We start from the raw sequence: 26,370 nt of genomic DNA on the forward strand, positions 1-26,370 counted from the left end.
GTCACGACCAGATGAGATACCTATAAGATTCAACAAATACTATGCGAAAGAACTTGCTGCCCTTCTAGCAGTAGTTTATCGTAGATCGCTTGAGCAACGAAAAGTACCTAACGACTGGAAAAAAAGCGCAGGTCATTCCCGCTTTTAAGAAAGGCCGTAAGACAGAGCCACGCATTTATAGACCTATATCGTAGACGTCAGTCTGTTTTAGAATTATGGAACATGTTTTATGCTCAAGAATTATGACGTTTCTGGGCCGCGCGGAGTGGCCGCGCGGTTTAGCGCGCCATGTCACGGATGACGCGGCCCCTCCCGCCGGAGGTTCGAATCCTCCTTCGGGCATGGGCGTGTGTGTTGTTCTAAGCATAAGTGAGTTTACGTTAGATTAAGTACTGTGTAAGTCTAGGGACCGATGACCTCAGCAGTTTGGTCCCTTAGGAATTCACACACATCTGAACATTTTTTGACGTTTCTAGAAAATGAGCTTCTCCTCTATAAAAATCTACAGGGATTCCGCAAACAGATATCCTGCGAAACTCTGCTCGCTCTGTTCCTCCATGAGATCAACAGCGCAGTGGACAGCGGCACTCAGGTTGATGCCGTGCTCCTTGATTTCATTAAGGCATTTGACACCGTCCCGCCTTGCCGTTTAATGAAAAAAAAAATACGAACTTACGGAGTAATGGAGCAGACTTGCGACTGGACTCAACACTTTTTTGCTGATGGAACTCAACACATCCCTCTCAACGGAACTAAATCGACAGATGTAAAGGTAATATTCGGAGCACCACAGGGAAGTGTGATAGGACCGTTGCTGTTTACAGTATATATAAATCATCTGGTAGAAAGCGCGTGATGCCCTTTAAGGCTATTCGCAGATGATTTAGTTGTCAATACCAAAGTAGCAACGCCAGAAGATAGTAACAATTTGTAGAACGACCTGCAGGGAACTGATGAATGGTGCAGACTCTGGCAGTTGACCCTGAACGTAAATAAACGTAACATATTGTGCATACATAGGAAAATAAACCCACTGCTGTACAGCTACACTATTGATGACAAACAGCTGGAGGTAGCGTCTACCGTAAAATATCTGGGCGTAACTATCCAGAGCGACCTTAAGCAGAACGATCATATAAAACAGATAGTGGAAATAGCAGACACCAGACTCAGATTCATCGGAAGAATCTTAAGGAAATGTAACTCATCCACGAAAGAAGTGGCTTATAAGGCGCTTGTTCAGACGTTTCTTGAGTATTATTCATCTATGTGGGATGCCTATCACGTTGGCTCTGAGCACTATGGGACTTAACATCTGAGGTCATCAGTCCCCTAGAACTTAGCACTACTTAAACCTAAGTAACCTAAGGACATCACACACATCGATGCTCGAGGCAGGATTCGAACCTGCAGTCGTAGCGGTCGCGCGGTTCCAGACTGAAGCGCCTAGAACCACTCGGCCACAGAGGCCGGCTCCCTATCAGGTGGGACTGGTAGAGGAAATAGAGAAGATCCAACGAAGAGCGGCGCGTTTCGTCACGGGATCGTTTATCTGGCGAGAGAGCGTTATGGAGATGCTAAACAAACTCCACTGGCAGACGTTACAAGAGAGGCGTTGTGTATCACGGAGAAAGTTACTATTGAAATTTCGGGACTGCGCTTTTCAGGATAAGTCGGCCAAAAAATTACTTCCGCCCACATACATCCCGCGTATTGACCACGAGGAGAAAATTCGAGAAATTAGAGCCAATACAGAGGCTTACCGACAATCATTCTTCCCACGCACTATTCGCGAGTGGAACACGGTTGGAGGGATCAGATAGTCGTACCAAATGTTCAAACGTGCGTGAAGTCTTATGGGACTTAACTGCTAAGGTCATCAGTCCCTAACCTTACACACTACCTAACCTAAATTATCCTAAGGACAAACACACACACCCATGCTGGAGGGAGGACTCGAACCTCCGCCGGGGCTAGCCGTACAGTCCATGACTGCAGCGCCTTAGACCGTTTGGCTAATCCCTCGGATAGTGGTACCGAAAGTACACTCCGCCACACACCATTAGGTAGGTTGCGTAGTATGATGTAGATATAGAGAGGTTTCAAAAGAAAAGACAAAAAACAGGTTGAAGATACCCGTTTGGTAAAACACCGTGTCCTCCTGCGTGAAGAAGTCCGTCATTACGTGCTGCACATCGCTCTCCGACAGGGGTCTTTGAACATTCAAGGCCTTTCTTAAGGAACCAAAGGTGAAATAATCGCATGGGTATCGATCAGTAGTATAGGGCGTGTGCTCGAGTGTCTCTCACTTGAGTTGATAAACTTCTTCGTTACGACATTTACGATATGGGAAGGTGCGCTATCATGAGGCAACAGCACCCCTTAGTGCACCATTCCACCACGCCGTTTTTCAAAAGACATGCTGCCCCATACACATTCTTCAATCTCTGAATCTTTTTCCTTCGGCAGCCAAGAAAAGAATAAGAGCACGTTGGTCCTGTTTGGACAAATTTCGTAATAACGGCGTCACAGTTCACGCTTCCGCATTTACAGCACGCGCTCTGAAAAGATACGAATGCCACACTCATCCCTTGCCTACTTGTGGGTCCCTATATAAACGCGCCGTAGTTGCGCTACGTCGCACACACGCTGCAGCAACGCCCTCAAACCGAAACTTTTTGATCGCTCTTCATAAATTACGCAGCTTCCCTTGGTAGTGTGGATAACAGGTTGGCACTTGTCAGTGGGTGTGACAGTGGCTGGCTTCAGTGGAAGGTGGCGCACGCCCCGTGGCCCCTGGTGGTGAGCACACTCGGCGACAGGGATGGATGGGCTGCAGGGAGGCGAGGCCGTCGTCCTGACCCGGCGATTAGTCTTGGCCGTCGCGTCGCGTCGCGTCGGTCGTCGCTAGCGCGGCGCTGCTGCGCGCTCTCTCTATCTCTCTCTCGCCGTGTGCATTTGCATGTGCGCCGGCTCCGCCGCATCTCAAAGTCAAATACCAGAAGGCCGATCGTGGCGGCCGATCCCAGGGCAGAGCGTGGCCTAGGCCTGAGGTTTGTGCAGCCGCAGCGTGACCGCCGCCGTCACGTGCGGCTCGCCTGACTCTGCCAGAGCTTCCGGTGGCAGCTGGCGGCGCCGGACGTTGACTCTCAGCCGTCTCGAAAAAGCTGGAGGCGGCACGCCAGCCCGTCCTCGCCTCCCCCTCATCTCACGGTCTGTGTATAACTACACCGTCCTTGCACTATTCGCGAGGATCTGAGGCGTCTGTAGTTTTATTTCATCGATTACTATACCAGAGACGCGCCTTGGCCTAACTACACCACTGGCCATTAAAATTGCTACACCGAGAAGAAATGCAGATGATAAATGGGTATTCATTGGACAAATATATTATGCTAGTACTGACATGTGATTACATTTTCACGCAATTTGGGTGCATAGATCCTGAGAAATCAGTATCGAGAACGACCAACTCTGGCCGTAATAACGGCCTTCATACGCCTGGGCATTGAGAACAAACAGAGCTTGGATGGCGTGTACAGCTACAGCTTCCCATGCAGCTTCAACACGATATCATAGTTCATCAAGAGTAGTGACTGGCGTGTTGTGAAGAGCCAGTTGCTCGGCCAACATTGACCAGACGTTTTCAATTGGTGAGAGATCTGGAGAATGTGCTGACCAGGGCAGCAGTCGAACATTTTCTGTATCCAGAATTGACTGTACAGCACCTGCAACATGCGGTCGTGCATTATCCTGCTGAAGTATAGGGTTTCGCAGGGATCGAATGAAGGGTAAAGCCACGGGTCGTAACATATCTGAAATGTAACGTACACTGTTCAAAGTGCCGTCAATGCAAACAAGAGGTGACCGAGACGTGTAACCAATGGCACCCCATACCATCACGCCGGGTAATACGCCAGTATGGCGATGACGAATACACGCTTCCAACGTGCGATCACCGCGATGTCGCTAAACTCGGATGCGACCATCATGATTCTGTAAACATAAAACGAAAAAATGATGTTTTGCCATTCGTGCACCCAGGTTCGTCGCTGAGTACACCATCGCAGGCGCTCCTGTCTGTGATGCAGCGTGAAGGGTAACCGAAGCCATGGTCTCCGAGCTGATAGTCCATGCTGCTGCAAACGTCGTCGAACTGTTCGTGCAGCTGGTTGTTGTCTTGCAAACGTCCTCATCTGTTGACTCAGGGATCGAGACGTGGCTGCACGATCCGTTACAGCCATGCGAATACGATGCCTGTCATGTCGACTGCTAGTGATACGAGGCCGTTGGGATACAGCACGGCGTTCCGTATTACCCTCCTGAACCCACCGATTCCATATTCTGCTAACAGTCATTGGATCTCGACCAACGCGAGCAGCAATGTCGTGATACGATAAACCGCAATCGCGATAGGCTACAGTCCGACCTTAATCAAAGTCATAAACGTGATGGTACGGATTTATCCTGCTTTTAAGAGGCATCACAACAACGTTACACCAGGCAAGGCCGGTCAAGTGCTGTTTGTGTATGAGAAATTGGTTGGAAACTTTCCTCATGTCAGCACGTTGTACGTGTCGCCACCAGCGCCAACCTTGTGTGAATGCCCTGAAAAGCTAATTATTTGCATATCACTGAATCTTCTTCCTGTCGGTTAAATTTCGCGTCTGTAGCACGTCATCTGTAGCAATTTTAACGGCCAGTAGTGTATCTACTAGAAAAGACCTTATCAGTGTCCTTACCATAGTTCCCGAGATTAGCCTTCACATACAGACAGACAGAATAGCTTGGCGGGGGACTTTATACACGGTCCAGTCACATTAATGTGACCACCGCCTGTTTTCGACGTCAGCGTTGCCATAACTACTCACAGATGGCAGGTGGCAGCAGTAGTAGCGGAGGGTATGTAAAGCACGTCGACGAGAAGAGGGGAGAGGGAGACACGGAAAAACAGTGTATTCGTTATCGTGTTGCGGAAACAGAGCGATTTAGCTGACGTCCAAAAGGGCATGGTCATTGGCTTGGTTTGGCCCATTGGTGGAAACACTTTCGAAATGTGTAAGTCTGTAAATGTTCGCGTGCTGTTGTGGTTAAAGTATACCGTGTATGGCAAAATGGTGTTATGCAAAACCGGCTTCGAGGCATCTATGGCGCACAATAGGCCACAGATCACAGGGCTGAACGACGGCTGCGCAGATGTGTACCGGAACATGGTCGTTCAACTGTTGAGCATCTCACCGTCTAGATAGAAACAGTCTCTCTTCAATGACTGTTCAGCAAACGTTGTTGCGTATGGGCCTCTGCAGCTCGTTCATGCACCTATGCTGACTGCTATTCATCGGCGACGAAGGCTGAAATTAGCACGCTGGAATTAGCCGACAGGTGGGCTTTTCAGATGAATAATGCATTATGCTCCATCGAAAAGATGACAGCTGGCGTTTGTGCCATGAAACGTCTCATAGCGAACACCATGCAACAACGTCGCACCGCTCCAGGAGGGAGGAGGGGGCGTTTTGTGGTTTGGCGAAAGTGTTCGTGGCAATCGCTGGGTTATCTCGTCATTCTAGAAGGTACAGTGGATCAGCACAAGTATCCATCTAACCGTGGGTACCATATCCACCCCTACAAGCAGTTTGTTCTTCGACATGATGCCATCCACCAGCAGGACGGTGCAACGCTTCACACTGTTCCCATTGTACGTTCATGGTTAGAGGAGCACAAGGATTATTCTGTAATACTGCCTCCGCCACTAAACTCTCCGGACTTAAACGCAATGGAGCAACTGTGGGGCCACCTCGATTGGGCTGTTCGCGCCATGGATCCTCAACCGAGAATCCTTGCGCCGCTGGCCACGCCACTGGAATCGGCATGACTCTCCACATCTCTGTCAGCGCCTTCCAGTACCTCACTGACTCTCTTCCTGCACAGCGGTCCACGATGAGAAAGGTGGTTATCCAGGCTTCTGACAGGTAGTCACATTACTGTGACTGGACACGGTAATACGCATAGAAGAAGAAGAAGAAGAAGATATAAATAGATACCAGCCAGGTTAGCCGAGAGCGCTAACGCGCTGCTTCCTGGACTCGTGTAGGCGCGCCGGCCACGGATCGAATCCGCCCGGCGGATTAACGACGAGGGCCGGTGTGCCGGCCAGCCTGGATATGGTTTTTAGGCGGTCTTCCACATCCCTCTAGGTGAATACCGGTCTGCTCGCCACCTCCCGCCTCAGTTACACGGCTCGCAGATATCTGAACACTTTCGCAATATTCCATGGATTAAACTAGTCGCAGACAGTTGGGGTACACTAATTCCTTCCCGAGGGGTACAGGGTGGCAACAGGGAGGGCATCTGGCCATCCCTTCAACTAACATTGTCACATCCGATTAACCATACCGACCCTGCGTATCCTCGGCACAAACGGCATAAAAAAAAAGAAAGATATAAATAGATGTGTGAATTCGGGGTATAAAATTTCCTGTGACTCAGTTCTCTGGTGCTCTTCCAATTTGACGCCACTTCAGTAACTTGCGTCTCCCAGGCTTACAGATTAACGTGGAATCCGAAAGGGTATCGTTTCTGGCGGATCTCCACTTCATTGAGATATAAATGTTACACTAAAAAGCAGATTTAAACATCCTTGGTTCACTTAGGATTCAATCCTGCGACTTTTAAGTTTTCAGCCACGCGATTTGCAGTTTTTTTTTAATTTTATTCTCACTTTTGGCCTCATACCTCCCCTTCAGCCCTTGCTTGTGCTCTTCAGTTAATGCCTTCTCCAGCGAGATTATTACGCTGCATTAAAGGAATGACGAGGTCAGTCACCTCGGTTAATTATCACACGAGCACAAAGGAGCGGACTTACCTCTTGGCGTAAAATAAATTACTCTTCCTTAGATTAATTAGCACTAAAGGTCCTTGCAATAACAAAACAGTAGTTTTCTCTGCTTTTACTGAACTAAAGTTTGTTTTTATCTTCATGAATAGTTGCTGTAAAAGAAAGTACTTTTCTCTATTTTCTTGCATAAAACAACGTAAATACTTTGTGAATTTGTAACTATTCTTCCACATTTACTTTCTTCTCAAAAAATGAAGTTGAAATATATGCAAGCTACATATTTTTTCTTTAAAAAGCCTTCACATGAATGTCAAAAATAATGGTCGAGTTCCTTTAATAAATCATTCACTTCCATGTTTTTCAAATAATATTGGTAATATTTACGTTTGGGAACAGTTTCCTTTGAAAACACACTGTTTCAATGTAATCTTGAAATATGTATGTGTTGTAGTCCCCATTTCTGTTGATGATTTAGTTCACACGATGTCCAAGCAACTACATCATAGTGTCGTTTTTCGGTTCTGGTTAGTCCTTTAAGTCAGGTCAGAGGAGTGTGTCGGTATTGTAACTGGTTTCCGAGCTGTTTGTGCGTATCGCTGATCTTTTCGTGACCCACTTTCAGTTCATGAACTGCCTGCAAAAGTACACCTGTGTCTCAGCCACATTTGAGGCACCTGTCAGTATGACTGAACCCAATAAGGTTTAATCTTTCATTAGTTGCAACAGTATTGTTTAGAACGTTATAGCAAGTTGAAATCACTTCTGATAGATGAATTTTCAAGTTAAATGTTACTTGCTTGTCCGTAACTTATTCCAGTTAACCAACTGGGTTGGGGTTGGGTTGGGTTGTTTGGGGGAAGAGACAAAACTGCGAGGTCATCGGTGTCATCGGATTAGGGAAGGATGTCCGCCGTGCCCTTTCAACGAACCATCCCGCATTTGCCTGGAGCGATTTATGGAAATCACGGAAAACCTAAATCAGGATGACCGGACGCGGGATTGAACCGCCGTCCTCCCGAATGCGAGTCCAGTGTCTAACCAACTGGGAAAAGGGGGGCGAATCACCTGTCTCTTCTGTCGGACCTCCACATCTTGCAGACGTAAATATTAGGTTCAAAGGCAGACTTAAACATCCGTCGTCTGCCCAGTATTCAATGCCGTGACCTTTTGGTTTCCATGCACGCTCTTTGCTATATATCAAAAGGCTTCGTTGCTCTGTGGAGTTTAGGCGGTTGTTTACTGCGTTTCCCGAAAGATAACGTTTCCTCTGTTGCTGACCAGCTCTTAGCTCCCACCATGGCAACGAGATGTCACTCCAAACGCCAGCTAAAAATGAGACACATAGCAATACATGTATTTCACTGCTGCCGTTACTTAGCGATTGTAAATCGCTTACACAGTCCTTCCTCGGCAAAGCGACTTCTCTGTTAGTGAAAACAGAAGGTCCTGAGATTAATGTTAACTCACAGACAGAAATCGCGGTGGATGACTTCAATTTTTTAAAATTATATGTTAATAGAAACCCCTCTCTCCTTGTCAGGGCTCCCTTCCTTTCCATTCCTCTCCACCCACATCCTAAGGCTTGTTCTGGAAGCACATCCCTCCTCACTCTTCCAGATCTCTCCTCCAAACACCCGCCCACACAAACACCCTCGTACGCACTACCCTGAGTGCCACGTCCCATGATAACCCTAACCCTGCCAGCCTACACAAACTCATCACTTCACTCATCTAATTTAATTAGTCAAAATATCGGCTTTTGATCTTTTAACTTATGCATTTGTCCAGCTGTCTTTTATACTATGTGAAACATTCAATTTACCTTCACCTATATCTATATTTTAATTAATCAACAAATCAGCATTTTCTGTTTCACCTAGGCAATTGACGATCTGTCTTCTTATTGTGTTAAACATTCATTTTTGACAACCACCAAGTCCAGTTTCATAACCGTTTAGAAATTTTTACTGTTTTGTGGCTGAAGAGTGGCGATTTGTATCCCCACCCATATAGGGCGACGGGGATGAAACAACAATAAAGGAAAAATCGTAGAATATATATCGATACAGAAAATGAAATGGTTCTTCAGAGACTGCGACAGTAGAAATAGTTTAGAATTTTCCATTTTAATTTTAGCCATTGCTTTAGTATTGTTGCCGTGACTATATTAGTTTCGTAAAAAAGAAAACAAAGTGCCTACAGTCAGTAATCGTTATTTAAATTTCAATATACGACATATTTAGATCCCTGGGGATACATCTTGAGGTGCTTCATTAGTTAGTTTTTTGAAAACATGCTACTACTGATCCTCTTAATAGAAGGTTATACAATGTCTTGTATTTCAGCTACAAGCTCTACAAAACTAAGACAAAAACGATAATTACTTATTGTTTTTATAATTCTGAGGTACAGCGTATAGAAGCGTATTCATGTACATAAAAACACTTCTAATTTCACAGTTGATTCGCATATAATTTAAACCAGTCAAAGAGTATATAAGTGTAAAGATTTTAAATTTTTATATATATTCGAATGTTGTTGTTTGTAAGATGATATGAAAATTTCATGTTTTGTCCATACATAAGCGTTATTTCCAAAGCGAATTTTTTTTGCAGATAACAGATGTAACTGTATATCGTAGAATGGTTATAACTGTTAATTATATTTTCATTACGAAAAAATAAATTTTATAAACTACTGATAAAATTTTGCCTGTTATAATCAGGTTGTTCGTTAACATATTTCCACGAAATGTTTCTTCGTGTAACAGTGTTTGTGTTGTTCTAATCAATCAAATTTTCTTCCGTTACGTTCTGTGCGGAATACAATTAGACTGTCGTGGATGTCATTTACTTTATGCCCGTTCATGTACGTATGGTTAGCTAAGTGATTATGTTGCAGTGGTTGAAACTAAAAGCATCAGTGTGCTCTTTGTCACGTGTATAGCAAGTTCTTCTTGTTTCGCCTGTAAAGAACAGAGGGTAATTCATTCGCTGTAATTTATACACTGAAGCGCAAAGAAACTGGTATAGGCATGCGTATTCAAATACAGAGATATGTAAACAGACAGAACACGGTGCTGCGGTCGGCAACTCCTGGATAAGACAACAAGTGTCTGGCGTACTTGCTAGATCGATTACTGCTGCTACAATGACAGGTTATCCAGATTTAAGTGAGTTTGAACGTGGTGTTATAGGCGGCGCACGAGCGATGGGACAGAGTATCTCCAAGGTACTGATGAAGTGCAGATTTTCCTGTACGACCATTCCACGAGTGTATTGGGAATATCAGAATTCCGCAAAACATCAAATCTCCGAGATCGCTGCGGCCGGAAAAAGATCCTGCAAGAACGGGACCAACGACGACTGAAGAGAATCGTTCAATGTGACAGAAGTGCAAACCTTCCGCAAATTGCTGCAGATTTAGATGTTGGGCCATCAACAAGTGTCACCGTGCGAACCATTCAACGAAACATCATCGATATGAATTTACCGAGCCGAAGGCCCACGACACAAAGCTTTACGTCTCTCCTGGACCGTTCAGCACCATCATTGGACTTTTGGTGGCTGGAAACATTTTGCCTGGTCGGACGAGTCTGGTTTCAAATAGTATCGAGCGAATGGACGTGTAGGGGTATCTGATCACCTGCATCCATTCATGTCCATTGTACATTCCGACGGACTTGGGCATACCCAGCAGGACAATGCGACACCCCACACGTCCAGAATCGCTACATAGTGACTCCAGGAACACCCTTCTGAGTTTAGACACTTCCGCTGGCTACCAAGCTCCCCAGACATCAACAATATTGAGCAATGTGCTGTTCAGAAGAGATCTGCACCGCCTTTTACTCTTACGGATTTACGGATAGCCCTGCAGGATTCATGGTGTCAGTTCCCTCCAGCACTACTTCAGACGTTTTTCGAGTCTATTCCATGTCGTGTTGTGGCACTTCTGCGTGCTCGCGGAGGTCGTACACGATATTAGCCAGGTGTACCACTTTCTTTGGCTCTTCAGTCTATATTCCACTACGTTTTGTTATGGGAGTGTTGATATCGTCTTGTGAGACAGGTAGTGACCAACTTTGTTAACGGTTGGGAAATACGTTTTTGGGGGATATTCCTAAACAAGGTAGTAATTTTTCTGATGCTGTGTCTAAGTAGGGACAACTTGTGAAAATTTGTTTTCTGTCAGTTGTTTCTCCTGTGGTGTTTCTATAAGGGATGTTGAAAGGTACGAAACGTCGTAACAACCAAACCATTGAAATTTGCATATTCCGCTTTGTGATAACGTAGTGCCCGTAAAAAATTCGAAGCTTTACCCTCAGCAGGCAAGCTGAGCGTCTGAGGTCCAGCACTCATCGAATTCCTCGGGAACGGACAAACCACTACGTGCACTATGAGACGCTCCACAGCCTACACAAGTCCATCAAGAGCAAACGTCCTGGGCTGCTCATGGAGGGGGAGATTCTCATCCATGATAACGCGCGTTCACACGTCTAAGAGACACACAAAGTCTAATGGCGAAATTCATGTGAGATCCACTTGAGCACAGCCCGGGCATGTCGTCCTGCGACTTCCATGAGTTTGATTCGGTAAAGAAACATCTCATAGGGAAGCACTGACGACGAACTGTCACATGAATTCTGGGAGAATAATCCTGCTCGTGGTACAGTGGGACAGTTTTTCTCGCGCCTCTGGTGATTACTTGTGAAGAAAAACTTCGATTATACTCATGATGTTGTTCCGTACATTTTCTTTTGAACACCCTTAATATTTTCCATTTTAGTTCAAGGCGAGATAGTAGTCGTAAAATATTAGTGAAATCTTAAAATATGGCCCAACCATACACGATCTGTAATGAAAACACAAATAACACGACGGGTTTCGAGAACAAAATCGCATCTTCACCTGAAATAAGCAAGAATCTTTGGAAACGAACAGCACTTGAGAAAGGGAAAAACGTGAAACCGTCTGACTAAACATTCTCCGTTTTACTTGCCGTTTAGTCATCTTCACATTCTGTAGGCATCTATGAAACCACACACTTGTTTCCTTGTGCACCACACGCTTGTTCCCTTGTTCATATTGTCTTCGTCCATTGGCTAGCGTATCGTGTGTTCTGTTACGATTTTATTGGCAAATTTTGTTGCGCGTTGTGACACACACGAGGCACCAGTGCACTGGGCAGCTGGGTAAATTACTACACACTGTGGTGATGTCGCGGGATACCTCCTAATATCGTGCCGCACCTCTTTTTGCCCGGCGTCGCAAGGGCTCAGTAAATATTTGTAAGTCTCCTGCAGAAATATTGAGCCATGCAGTCTCTATAGCCGTCACAACGACGAAGTGTTACCGGTGCAGGATTTTGTGCACGAACTGACCTCTCGATTGTCCCATAAATATTCGATGGGATTCGTACCGGATAATCTAGGAGGCCAATTGATTCCTTCGAACTGTCCAAACCAAAATGTTCTTCAAACCAATCGCTAACATTGTGACTCGATTATGTTCCATAAATATTCGATGGGATTCGTACCGGATAATCTAGGAGGCCAATTGATTCCTTCGAACTGTCCAAAACAAAATGTTCTTCAAACCAATCGCTAACATTGTGACTCGATGACATGGCGCACTCTTTTTTTTTTTGCAATATGGGACTTAACATCTATGGTCATCAGTCCCCTAGAACTTAGAACTCCTGAAACCTAACTAACCTAAGGACAGCACACAACACCCAGCGACATGGCGCACTGTCTTCCATAAAAATTCCATTGTCTTTTGGGAACATGAAGTACATGTAGCCCAACAAAACCATTGCCAGTCATTGATCGACTCAGTTCGACCAGACGACCGAGTCCATTCCATATAAATACACAGCCCATACCTTTACAGAGCCTGCACCGACTTGTGCAGTGCTTTGTTGACAACTTGGGTCCAAGGCTTCCTGGGGTCTCTGCCACACTGTAACCCTTCCATCAGCTTCTACAGAATGAAATTGGAATTCACCTGCCGAGGCTACGGGTTTCCAGTCTTCCAGTGTGTGTGTGTGTGTGGTAAGGCCTTATGGGACCAAACTGCAGAGGTTATCGGTCCCTAAGCCTACACACTACTTAAACTAACTTACATTAAGGACAACACACACGCCCATGCCAGTCATCTAGCGTCCAAGCGATATGGTCACGAGCCCAGGAGAGGCGGTGCAGGCGATGTTGTGTTGTTAGCAAAGGCAATGAAGCCGGTGGTTTGCTGCCAGAGTCCATTAACGCCTCTAGGCGCTCAGTCCGGAACCGTGCGACTGCTACGGTCGCAGGTTCGAATCCTGCCTCGGGCATGGATGTGTGTGATGTCCTTAGGTTAGTTAGGTTTAAGTAGTTCTAAGTTCTAGGGGACTGATGACCTAAGATGTTAAGTCTCACAGTGCTCAGAACCATTTAACCCATTAACGCCAAATTTCGCCGCACTATTCTAACCGATACGTTCGTCGTGCGTCCTACATCTATTTCTGCTGTTATTTCACGCAGTGTTACTTGTCTGTTAGCACTGACAACTATACGCAAACGCCGCTGCCCTCGGTCATTAATTGAAGGCCATCGGCCACAGCGTTGCCTCTGGTGAGAGGTAATAACCTAAATTTGGTATTGTAGGCACACTCTTGACGCTGTGGATCTGCGAAAATTAAATTCGCTTACTGTTTCCGAAAAGGAAGATCACATATGCCTACCTCAAACTAAAATTTCGTGTTCAAAGTCTGTTAATTCCCATCGTGCTTCATAATCACGGGGGAAACCTTTTAACACGAATCACTTGAGTATAAATGAGAGCTCCGCCAACTCACTGCCCTTTTATGCCTTGTGTACGCGATACTACCGCCATCTGTATATGTGCATATCGCCATCCCATGACTTTTATCCCCTCATTGTATAATGAACACAGAGGTACCTTCAGCCAGTACACTTTCAATGGGCCTGGGGCAGCCACCCATGTTCATGAATTGGACGTCCTAACCAAACTACATCCAAATAACCAGACATTACACACACTTCAGAAAGGGAAGAAATTAGTATCGCTTGAAGAGCTGAAAGTATTTCTACACAATACTAAGGAAGAGATTAAGATGTCTGTTATGTAAACTGGTAGCTCTATCGCCATCTGCGAAAGAATCGATGTACCACAACTCTACAATTGTGTAAAACGCACGTGAATATCGGTGACACTTTGCTAATTCGCTGCCATGCTCAGTGAACTGCTCACTAGCCTCACTAATACTTAACCGCGCGGGATTAGCCGAGCGGTCTAGGGCGCTGCAGTCATGGATTGTGCGGCTGGTCCCGGCGGAGGTTCGAGTCCCGTCTCGGGCATGGGTGTGTGTGTTTGTCCTTAGGATAATTTAGGTTAAGTAGTGTGTAAGCTTAGGGACTGAAGACCTTAGCAGTTAAGTCCCATAAGATTTCACACACACACACACACACACACACACACTAATACTTACTGGCGCCGGCTAGCGTTTCCCAGTAAATAGGCAGCAGAAAGTGCCATACAAGTTGGTTGTGTGCAGATGGAAGAAGACGATGTGGGGATAGAAATAAGTTTGTGGGCTCAATGGTGTCGGAAAAATACAGGTTGCACCAGAACTCCACATACTAACTTCAAGAGGTGGTAAAAATGAGCCAAAACAAGAAAGAAAGCCTAGTACACATTTGCTCTAAAATGCATAAGAGCTATGAAGACTTGTTCATCTTCGAAACTGTGAGAGACATCTCGCCTGCACCAAGTTCTTTGCATGTCGTTTTTTGGGAGCAGGCAATATGGACAAACACAAGAGAAAAATATCCAGCGAACGTGGGTTCTAATATGCTTAACGTAAAAGCTATGAGCAATTCTTTAGTAGAAGACATGCGTTTCGCAGTTGCGATGGTGAACAAGTGCTCATAGCTCTTAAGGTATGCATTTTAGAGGCCATGTCACTAGACAATTTTTATTGTCTTGCTTCATACTACCACTTCTGAAAATTTGTCGGTGGAATTGTGTTTCACCTTGTACCAAGTGATCCGAAGTAAGGTAAGGACACTATTTCCAATATATTTTCGGCATGCACTCGGGACGGGACAGCAATATTTCTTCTTCCGATATTGCTGTCCCGGATGCACGTCCGAAAGAAGATGGAATGTTCGGTCCGCCGTAAAAACTTCAAGAAAGCGAACACTATTCACTCTGTTTTACTGCTGTGTATCTTGTTTAAAAAGATTTCTTGCATATGTTATCTAGAGGTGAGAGACTGTTCTCGAAACGCGCTATGGGACTTGTGATTTCATCACGAGTTTTATATAGCTGAGCGACATTTATACATTTTAGTATTGAAACAATAATTCTTTTTATTAGACAACAGCATTTCTGCTGGCAGACCGGATTTAAAGTACACTGCTGGCCACCGTAAATGCAACACCCTGAAGGAAGCATCCGAATCAAGTGAAATTTACACCATGAGTTTACAGCGATGAGATATGCAACTGATTAGAATTTCAGCGCAGACGCACATCATGCGCGCCTGTGGCGCCACCTCATAGCGCCATTTAAGGCTTGGCGATTTCGACGAGTGTACGTTCGGCACGTGTGTTTACCTTGTGGTTGTTTCACAAGACGATCAGTTATGCCTCGTAGAAAACAGCGAACATCTTTTGATCAAGTATCCGAGTTCGACAGAGGAAGGATAGTGGTTTACCGAGATTGTGGATTATCATACAGAGAAATCGCTAGTCGTGTTGGACGAAACCAAACAACTGTAATGCGGATATGTGACCGTTGGATGCAGGAGGGTATGACGGACTGACGTGGTCGATCGCATTCACCTCGGTGCACCACTGCACGTGCTGATGGGCAAATTGTGCGCATGGCAGTGACGGATCGCTCAGTGACATCCCGAACCATAGCACAGCACATTGCGTCTGTAACGCATCATCCAGTAACTGCGCGTACCATTCGACGCCGTTTACAGCAGAGTGGTCTGTCCGCAAGACGTCCATTGCTTCGTCTACCATTGACGCAGAACCACAGACGTCTCCGTCGCCAATGGTGTGATGACAGACGGATGTGGACGGCAGAATGGAATGACGTTGTCTTTACTGACGAGGCACGCTTCTGTCTGCAGCACCACGATGGTCGGATTCGAGTGTGGAGACACCGTGGAGAGAGGATGCTGGACAGCTGCATTATGCACCGCCACACTGGTCTTGCACCGGGTATTATGGTATGGGGCGGTATTGGATATTACTCTCGCACGCCTCTAGTACGCATTGCCGGTACTTTAAATAGGCGGCGCTACATATCCGAGGTGCTGGAGCCAGTTGTCCTTCCTTACCTTCAGGGCTCGGCCACAGCCATATTTCAACAGGATAATGCGCGACCACACGTGGCACGCATTGTCCAAATGTTCTTCGTCAATAACGAGATTGAATTGCTTCCCTGGCCGGATCTTTCGCCGATAGAAAACATGTGGTCCATGGTTGCTCAACGAGTGACCCGGATTACATCCCCAGCTGCGACACCAGATGATCTTTGGCAACGTGTGGAAGCTGCTTGGGCTGCTGTACCCCAGGAACACATCCAACGTCTCTTTGACTCAATGCCGAGACGTGTGGCAGCGGTGATCTCCAACAATGGCGGCTACTCTGGCTACTGATTCTGGCAGGAACCACATGTCACAGACGTCTGTAAACGTAATCATTTGGTCAACATGTTATCTACAAAATAAATTTTGTTCTGCTACCTCTTGCCTTTCTTGGTGTTGCATTTACGGTGGCCAGCAGTGTATTTTTCGCAAGTCGTGTTTACGGAAATAATTCTCTTTAGCAAGTGCGTGTACCTTTTTCTGTGAAGCTTTTAAACAACGTGATTTTCCACATATAGCTGTAGAAGTTTTTATTCTGCAATTGCAGTTCCGACGTTACTCAGCTGTCGAAGCCATGTCACAGTTCAGATACAAGTTGTAAGCAACGATACCCATTGTAGTGCAGTGTGCCATTTTATAGTTATGGAGACAACAGCTGCCATCATTAACACAAGAAACATAAAGCTTGACCTTTTACTACCCACATGCAGTTTGAAACACAACGAAGTCTGATAGTTTGCGGTCACAACGTTAGTGTCTGATATGTAGGTACCAAGGACGGTGGGGCAAGTTCAAACAGGGACCGTCAGAGGACACAACATGTTACCGTTCAGGGTGGCATCGATGGCATGCCTGTTGTGGTTTCGGCGCTATGGATGCCTGCTTAATGACATGTACGCCACCAATCAAGCCAGCTGCATACAGCATCCAACCATCGACTTTGTGAACGAATCAGCACACAGCCCATTACGGAAGAGATTAGTGTTTAATGTTCCATCGACGATGATGTCATTATAGACAGAGAACAAGCTTGGATTAGAAAAGTATGGTGAAGAAAATCGGCAGTACCCTTTCAGATAAACGTCCCCGGCGTTTGCCTGAAGCGATTTAGGAAAATCACGGAAAAACTAAATCAGGGTGGCAGGACGTGGCTTTGAACCGTTGTCCTCGCGAATGCGAGTGCAACGTGCTAACCACTGTGTCACCTCGTTCGGTAGCCCATTATGGCCACGTGGACAAGTTGGTGGTCATCCCGCACTGTAGTCTTATCGCTAGCCTGCTACCGGTTTACTGCTGCACACGATGCTCCGTGGATTGGTTCCACACGGACATCATTGTGAGAACCGCGTTGTTCCGGTGTGGCCGACGCATTTCCTGAAGACTGAGCTCCTCCTAACTCGGTCACATGTTAAAATTTCGTCTTTCGCCGTCTGCAGGAGATATTCTAGTTAACTGCTGGCACGTTTCCATTTCGTCTGAGCGCTCCTCATGGACAGTGCTTGGGGAATCACTGGCGTTTCCTGTTACACAAAATAGATCCTTGCTGCGTATACGTTTACGCCATCTACCTGCAAGCTTTTAATCACGTACACCTGGCAGATGTTCTATTCATATTCGTCAATTAGTTTGTGCAATACAGGTCGGTAACATACCTATGACCCAAGGTTTCCACTGTCGAAGTCGATTTCTATAAGATTCTTCGTGTTGTGAAGCGGCGTCGTTATACGATAAAACTACCAACGTGTTATGTATTGCTTATAATAGCTGCCTGCAGTCGTAGCCGAGACATCGAGTTTTTACCGTATTACGAGAAGATTACACACCCAGAAGAAAGTAATGGAATGAAAATGTACAAGAAAGTTCTATGTTCATGTGCGATTTCATTGAACTATGGAACAGTCTTAATATGAGTTGAGTTCGACTGGCTACAGGGGAAAAATCTGCTTCACCTTGGCCGGCCGCGGTAGCCGAGCGGTTCTAGGCGCTCCAGTCCGGAACCGCGCTGCTGCTACGGTCGCAGGTTCGAATCCTGCCTCGGGCATGGATGTGTGTGATGTCCCTAGGTTTAAGTAGTGCTAAGTCTAGGGGACTGATGACCTCAGATGTTGAGTCCCATAGTACTCAGAACCATTTGAACCATTTTTTGCTTCACCTTGATGCATTCAACACCACGTGGCGCTCCTCGACATTGCAATTTAGAGGTTGGTTCGTTTACCGGAAGTTCTAGTGGCGTTTTACATTTCAGAGTCACAGTTTTACTCTGCAGCATTATTAGCTACGAAATTTATCAGTGTAAACTACGTATTAGAAAACAACAAGACACGCGAAAGCTGTAGTAAGAAATCTGTTGTAAAGTTAAAGTATCTTATAAGTGGTTAAACATTGTTTTTCTGGCGTATGAGCCACGCGGGGTAGCCCAGCGGCCTTAGGCGCCTTGCCACGGTTCGCGTGGCTTCCCCCGTCGGAGGTTCGAGTCCTCCCTTGGGCATGGTTGTGTGTGTTGTCCTTAGCGTGAGTTAATTTCGGTTAAATTAAGTAGTGTGTAAGCCTAGGGACCGATGAACTCAGCAGTTTGGTACCATAGGACCTTACCACTACCACTATCTGGCTTATGACACCACCAGATTACCAGTGGGACTCGTCTTTCGCAGAGAAAAGTACCGCTACAGGTCTGTTCATCGTACGAGGTATTTCTCGTTTTTGCATGACTAGAAACCTTATGCATATGCTTTCTTTTTTGTGCTTCTTTTTCCCTCATTTTACTCTGAAGAGGGAGGCAGATTTGAGTGACGGCTCAGGTAACTCTAGAGAGTTCCATAGCTTTATTTTGACAGTCACCTGAAGGCACTGTAGGTGATACCTACTGTGTATTAGGACTATCGCATATCGGTTTTTGTTATATACGCGGAAGCAACATGAGATAAATGACAGGTTACAGACTTCCTCAAGCTCGGTGATCTTGCTTTTATCGTTGGGAAACACTTTAGTTCTTGGGTCAATCTCTTTAACAGAAAACAAGTGTTTCCGCTGCTGTCATCCAGTTTATGTTAAAATGGAAATGCCATGTGGCTAGGGCCTCCCGTCGGGTAGACCGTTCGCCGGGTGCAAGTCTTTCGAGTTGACGCCACTTCGGCCACTTGCGTGTCGTTGGGGATGAAATGATGATGATGATAAGGACAACACAACACCCAGACCCTGGGCGGAGAAAATCTCCGACCCAGCCGGGAATCGAACCCGGGCCCTGTGGAATGACAGTCCGTCGCCCTGATCACTCAGCTACCAGGGGCGGATAGTTTATCTTAATGAACAGTTTAATGAAAGAAGAAAATAGCTGTCGTTCGGTAGTGATTTTTAGCACAGCTGTCTCCCATCAACCATTTACTCTATAAGATGCAATTTCTGCAAATTCAGTTTCCTCGGATACATCTCGTTATTTATTTATTACACAGTCTCCTTTGTAGAAGGGCCACAGTTTCAATACCGTGATATTTTCTCCCATCAACCATTTACTCTATAAGATGCAATTTCTGCAAATTCAGTTTCCTCGGATACATCTCGTTATTTATTTATTACACAGTCTCCTTTGCAGAAGGGCCACAGTTTCAATACCGTGATATTTTCCACCTGAATAAACCACTGCTGACCTTAATAGTTTTCTGTTTCTTGATGCTATAACTAAGAAAGTGGCTCAGTTTTCCCTTACAAATATTAAGTTACACCCAACAAGTTATATCTTTCACAAACAAGAGAAACTGCGGGATTCTTCAGTTATTTACATAGTTAGCATGGCCGCGTTTTCTAATGTTATATTTCTCCTCATATATTACAAATTTCTGCGACGTCTTTCCTTTTAGAGAAAATATTGTCCTCTGTGTAATTATTAAAGCTGAAATACGTAGGCAGGATGGGAGGCCGAATCGCTTTCCTCAGAAACCCCTAATTATGATGGCCTGAGCATATCCCCGAAAGTGAAATGTGAAGTGGTTGGGTGTATCGTTTCTGTAACTAAGTTGAATGATTGTACAGTGAAACGCTGTGTTGGTGTTATTGTGGATGATTATGAAAGTAATGCATGGAAGAGGGGAAAAACAGCCTCAATGTATTGCGTAGTATCTTCAAATGTCATTAAACAATCCGGTGTACAGATTACTCTCTACAGAGTGGCGTGATCTGAATTCGTCAGAAACGGCCGGAAGTTTGGGTTTTGAAATAGGGCAGTGGCGTTTACTGATCAGTAGCTGTTCACATCACCCCCTCCCCCCCCCCCCCCCCGGTAAAATACAACTAATTTTCTTCTACGAATGAGATTTGAACGACAGGCTTTTGGAGCGAGTGCCACCATACTTAATGTGTGGCAGAACGTTCGGCTACAGAAGCGAGTAATAACAGTACTGGTCAGCATTGGTGTTGACAACACAGTACACAAACCAGTAGAGTCGTAATGTGGTCGTGGGATATCTGTATGTCCTCTGACGACTCTGCGTCTAGGTGTTTCTCTTAAACAAAAGAAATTGTTCAAGTGGCTCTGACAAGGGAACCTCCCCATCGCACCCCCTTCAGATTTAGTTATAAGTTGGCACAGTGGATAGGCCTTCAAAAACTGAACACAGATCAATCGAGAAAACAGGAAGATGTTGTTTGGAACTATGAAAAAATAAGCAAAATATACAAACTGAATAGTCCATGTGCAAGATAGGCAACATCAAGGATATCGTAGGCTCTAGAGCGCCGTGGTGCCGTGGTCAGCGTGACCAGCTGCGGAACGAGAGGTCCTTGGTTCAAGTCTTCCCTCGAGTGAAAATTTTACTTTTTTTATTTCCGCAAAGTTATGATCTGTCCGTTCGTTCATTGACGTCTCTGTTCACTGTAATAAGTTTAGTGTCTGTGCTTTGCGACCGCACCGCAAAAGCGTGCGACCGTGCGATTAGTAGACGAAAGGACGTGCCTCTCCAATGGGAATCGAAAACATTTGATCGCAAGGTCATATGTCAACCGATTCCTCCACAGGAAAGCACGTCTGATACATTCTATACGACACTGGTGACGGCATGTGCGTCACATGACAGGAATATGTTGTCGTCCCACCTAACTTGTACACTTGGCGAATGGGTAAAAAGATTCTTCTACCTTGCCCGATTTAGGTTTTCTTGGGGATGTGATAATCACTCCCAAAAAGTGATGAAAACATAAGAGTTTGTCACATAAACTGAAAATGAAGAATGAAACTTTTCACTCGAGGGAAGACTTGAACCAAGGACCTCTCGTTCCGCAGGTGCTCATGCTAACCACGTGACCACGGCGCTCCTTCGCTCACACTATCCTTGATGTTGCCTATCTTGCACATGGACTACTCAGTTTGTATATTTTGCTTATTTTTTCATAGTTCCACACAACTTCTTCCTGTTTTCTCGGTTGATCTGTGTGCAGTTTTTCAAGGCCTATCCACTGTGCCAACTTATAACTAAATCTGACGGGGGTGCGATGGGGAGGTTTCCTTGTGAGCACTATGGGACTTAACTTCTGAGGTCATCAGTCCCCTAGAACTTAGAACTACTTGAACCTAACCAACCTAAGGACATCACACACATGCCGGCCGAAGTGGCCGTGCGGTTAAAGGCGCTGCAGTCTGGAACCGCAAGACCGCTACGGTCGCAGGTTCGAATCCTGCCTCGGGCATGGATGTTTGTGATGTCCTTAGGTTAGTTAGGTTTAACTAGTTCTAAGTTCTAGGGGACTAATGACCTCAGAAGTTGAGTCCCATAGTGCTCAGAGCCATTTGACATCACACACATCCATGCCCGAGGCAGGATTCGAACCTGCGACCGTTGCGGTCGCGCGGTTCTAGACTGTAGCGCCTAGAAACGCTCGGCCACTCCGGCCGGCTCTGTTAAACAGTACACAATATTAATGTGTTAGGTCACTACAGCTGAGGATTATACCTCTCGATACGCGATAAAAATCAGCGCTATTATTTCATCAGAGACTCTGACACTCTACCCACGTCTGCGCTGGGAACAGAACGGAGGTACGTGGTTGAGTAATTCCTACAGTTGGTTACACTAATTGAAAATTACGTTCACAATGAGCGGTTGTTCCGCACAAGGTTATTGTGGTTGTGGGGTCGCCTCTTGAGCTATCATTACAGATTTATTTTCTCGCTCTGATATCTGTAATGACAGCGCGAACAGCGCTTGTGGGAAGTGAGGGACCGTTACGCAACTCTGTCAGTGGGTCACCTACTTACGGAGTCGACCTGCACGGTACAGAGTGAGGCGTGTAGCAACAGGCGTGCGTGGTGTGCTCGCCGCCAGCGGCGACGTCACATCCCATCCAGGAATTGGCGCCACTCATAACGCACTTCTCACAGCAGTTACATCTGTTACGTCTGATAGCTTTGATACATTTTGTCCATATGTACAGGGGTTGGATAAAAATATGGAAAAACGCGAGAAACGCGTGCTTCAGCATAAATGCAGATTCTAAGCAAACCAGCTGGTTGAATTGCTGTATTTGTCCACGAACGTCGCCTGAGGAGTGTTCTCTGCACGTTGTAAATGTCTTCCGTGTTCTGTATTGTTGTGAGAGCATTACGGTGGAGCTAAGTGAATTAAAAAAAAAAATGGTTCAAATGGCTCTGAGCACTATGTGACTCAACATCTGAGGTCATCAGTCCCCTAGAACTACTTAAACCTAACTAACCTAAGGACATCACACATCCATGCCCGAGGCAGAATTCTAACCTGCGACCGTAGGGGTCACGCGGTTCCAGACTGTAGTTCCTAGAACCGCTCGGCCAGATCGGCCGGCCCTAAGTGAATTCAAAAGTGGGTAAATTATTGGTGCTCCGTGTAGTGGCTGCTTCCGTAACCAAGAGAGGCACAGTGTTTGGTGTTTCAAGAAGCACCGTATCGAAGGTTCATAGCATACCCAGAGAATCGCGGCACCAAAAAATAATTATTGTAGAGTAACGAAATTTTGGGAATGCATTTGTCTCGGAAATATACTTAAGTGATTAACGTTGCAAGATTACAGCTTAATGTAAGCGCGAGATAAGCCATTGCACTTGTGAAATGCTCGTACGTTAATAACGGCGTAACCGCCAGAATGTTGAATGCTAGCATGCAAACGTGCATGCTTTGTGTTGCAGGTACAGGTGCCGCATCTCAGTTTGCGGGTTGGAGTTCCATGCCTGTTGCACTTGGTCTGTCAATACTGGGACGGTGACGGTTAAGTTGTTTTTGGGTGACGCTGGAGTTGTCGGCCGATGATGCCCCATATGTGCTCCAGTGGAGAAAGATCTGGTGGTCGAGCACGCCAAGGCAATATGTCGTCATTGTGTAGAGCATGTTGGGCTACAAAAGCGGTATGTGGACGAGCGTTATCCTGTTGGAAAACATTACCTGGAACATGGCTCATGACCGAGCGAGGTGGCGCAGTGGTTAGCACACTGGACTCGCATTCGGAAGGACGACGGTTCAATCCCGCTTCCGGCCATCCTGAATAAGGTTTTCCGTGATTTCCCTAAATCTCTCCAGGCAAATGCCGGGATGATTCCTTTGCAAGGGCACGGCCGACTTCCTTCCCCATCCTTACCTAATCCCATGAGACCGATATCCTCGCTGTTTGGTCTCTTCCCCCAAACAACCAACCAACCAACATGGATCATGTATGGCAGCACAACAGGTCGAATCACCAGATTGACGCACAAATTTGCAATCAGGATGCGTGGGATAACGACTAGAGTGCTCCTCCTGTCGTACCACATCGCGCCTCAGACCATAACTCCAGGTGTAGGTCCAGTGTTTCTAGCAAGCAGACAGGTTGGTTACAGGCTCTCAACTGGCCTCCTAGCCAACATACGGTGATCACTGGCACAAAGCAGAAACAGCTTTCATCAGTACAAACAACAAACTTGCACCCTGCCTTCCGTTGAGCAGCCGCTTGACACCAGTAAAGTCACAAATAGCGATGGTTTGCGATTAGCGGAATGCACGCTACTGGGCGTCTGGCTCGGAGCTGCCCATGTAGTAAGCGATTTGCAACAGTTCATTGTGCCACCGCGGAACCAATTACTGCTCAAATTGCTGCAGATGCAGTACGATACGCCAGAGCCATACGCCGAACGCAACAGCCGGGTCTCTCGGTAGTGCCACGTGGCCGTCTGGAGCCCGAGACTACGTTCTCGTGACCATCGCTGCCAGCAATCATGTACAGTCGCTACATTCCTGCAAAGTCTTTCTGCAGTCTCGTAGAAAGAGTATCCAGCGTCTCGTAGCCCTAGAGCACGACGTCGTTCAAACTGACTGAGGTACTGATAATGGCGTTGTTTTCGCCTTAAAGGAATTTTTGACTAACATCAACTCACCACGTCGAATCTCAAAGGTAACTAACGCTCACAACCGTTACAGCGCATATTTAAAGCAAACCCGATTTGCATCCTAGCAGTGGCACTACTACTGCCGCTTTTATCCGAATGGCGGGAAATTTGAACAGACTTCATCTTTCAGATGTAGAAACACGCCTACCAACTTCCGTTAATGTCGTACAACTCCTTCATGGTGTTTCGATTTTTTGCTGTCTGTGTACATCATGCGCTAAGTCACAATGCGGGCGAAAGTGTGTGTTTAGTGATCATGACAAACGGTCACTGAAGAGGACTGTTATGAAAAATAAGAGGACGATAGCTGCATAAGTCAACGACGAACTGAATATTTCACTCGCGAAATCAGTCAGCAGTAAAACAAGACGAAGAGGGCTCCATAAGCTGGGAACTGTAAGGTGAGCTGAAATTCTAAAACCACACATCATTGATGCAAATGCCCGTAACAGGAAAACGTTAGACCAAAGCAATAAAACTTGGACAGCGGAGCAATATAAGAATTTCGTTTGATCGGATGAGTCTTGTTTCACACTGTTTCCAACTTCTGGCCCAGTTTACGTACCAAGAGTGAAACGTTGATCATTTGGGCAGCTATATCATGGCATTTCATGACCTCCATGGTTGCTCTGCAAGATCAAATTACTGCAAAGGATTATGTGACCATTTTGGATGATCAGGTCCATCCCAAGGTACAATGTTTGTTCCCCAATGATGATGTTGTGTTACAAGACGACAGTACCCTTGTTCATCTTGTTCGTATCTTCCACGATTGGTCTCGTGAGCACTAGGATGAATTTCCGCATCTCCCCGGGGTAATGGAACCACCAGATCTCTATATCATTGGGCGTTTGTACTCTACTTTGGAGAGAAGGTCTAGGGATCGCTGTCTACGTCCATCACAGTTACCTGAAGTGGCCACTGTTTTGCAGGAAGTATGGTATAAGATCCTCTTGAAAACATACAAGACCTGGCAGTTTTTCTGTATGCTGACGGTTTTCCTACTCCATATTAGGCATGAGAATATGTTGTGTTTTTGGTGTGTCCATATTGTTGTCCATCACCGTAATTTTTTGTCGCTTGGACTCCTCTCTCTCTCTCTCTCTCTCTCTCTCTCTCTCTCTCTCTCTCTCTCTCTCACACACACACACACACACACACACACGCACAAATACACAAGCAAAATTTGTAAATTTTGAAGCTATTTGGGAACCAGTAACGTTTCTTTTCCTTATTATTTTTATCCTGTACGTCTGTGACGGAGCAACCATCATATGTAAATAATCGTCAGTAACAATGAAGTATTGTACCTCTGTTTCTTTGTGTGCTAGATTCCAACTATGACACGAAATTGCTACGGAAGAATTTTTTAAATTAGTAATGTCTTAGCCAAGACTAACTCTTAAGTCAGCAGCTCGTGGTCTACTGGCTAGCATTGCTGTCTCTGGATCACTGAGTCCTGGGATCGATCCACGGCCTTGCTGGGGATTTTCTCTGCCAGAGGACTGGATGTTTGTGTTGTCCTCATCATTTTTTCATCATCATCATCATTTGTGACTGTGGCTAGACTGGACTGTGTAAAAAAATTGGACTGTCACAAATTGGGAGTTTGTACGGGCGCTGATGACCTCGCAGTTGAGCGCCCCGCAAACCAAACATCATCATCATCATCATCATTATCATCACCACTAACTCTTGAGACTGGAATAAGGCACATACAAGATATCGTTATGGGAGGTAGGTGTGATCCTCACAAAGCAAATTTAATTTA

Source organism: Schistocerca cancellata, chromosome 2 (assembly GCF_023864275.1).
Source record: "Schistocerca cancellata isolate TAMUIC-IGC-003103 chromosome 2, iqSchCanc2.1, whole genome shotgun sequence".
In the NCBI taxonomy this organism is placed as follows: Eukaryota; Metazoa; Arthropoda; class Insecta; order Orthoptera; family Acrididae; genus Schistocerca; species Schistocerca cancellata.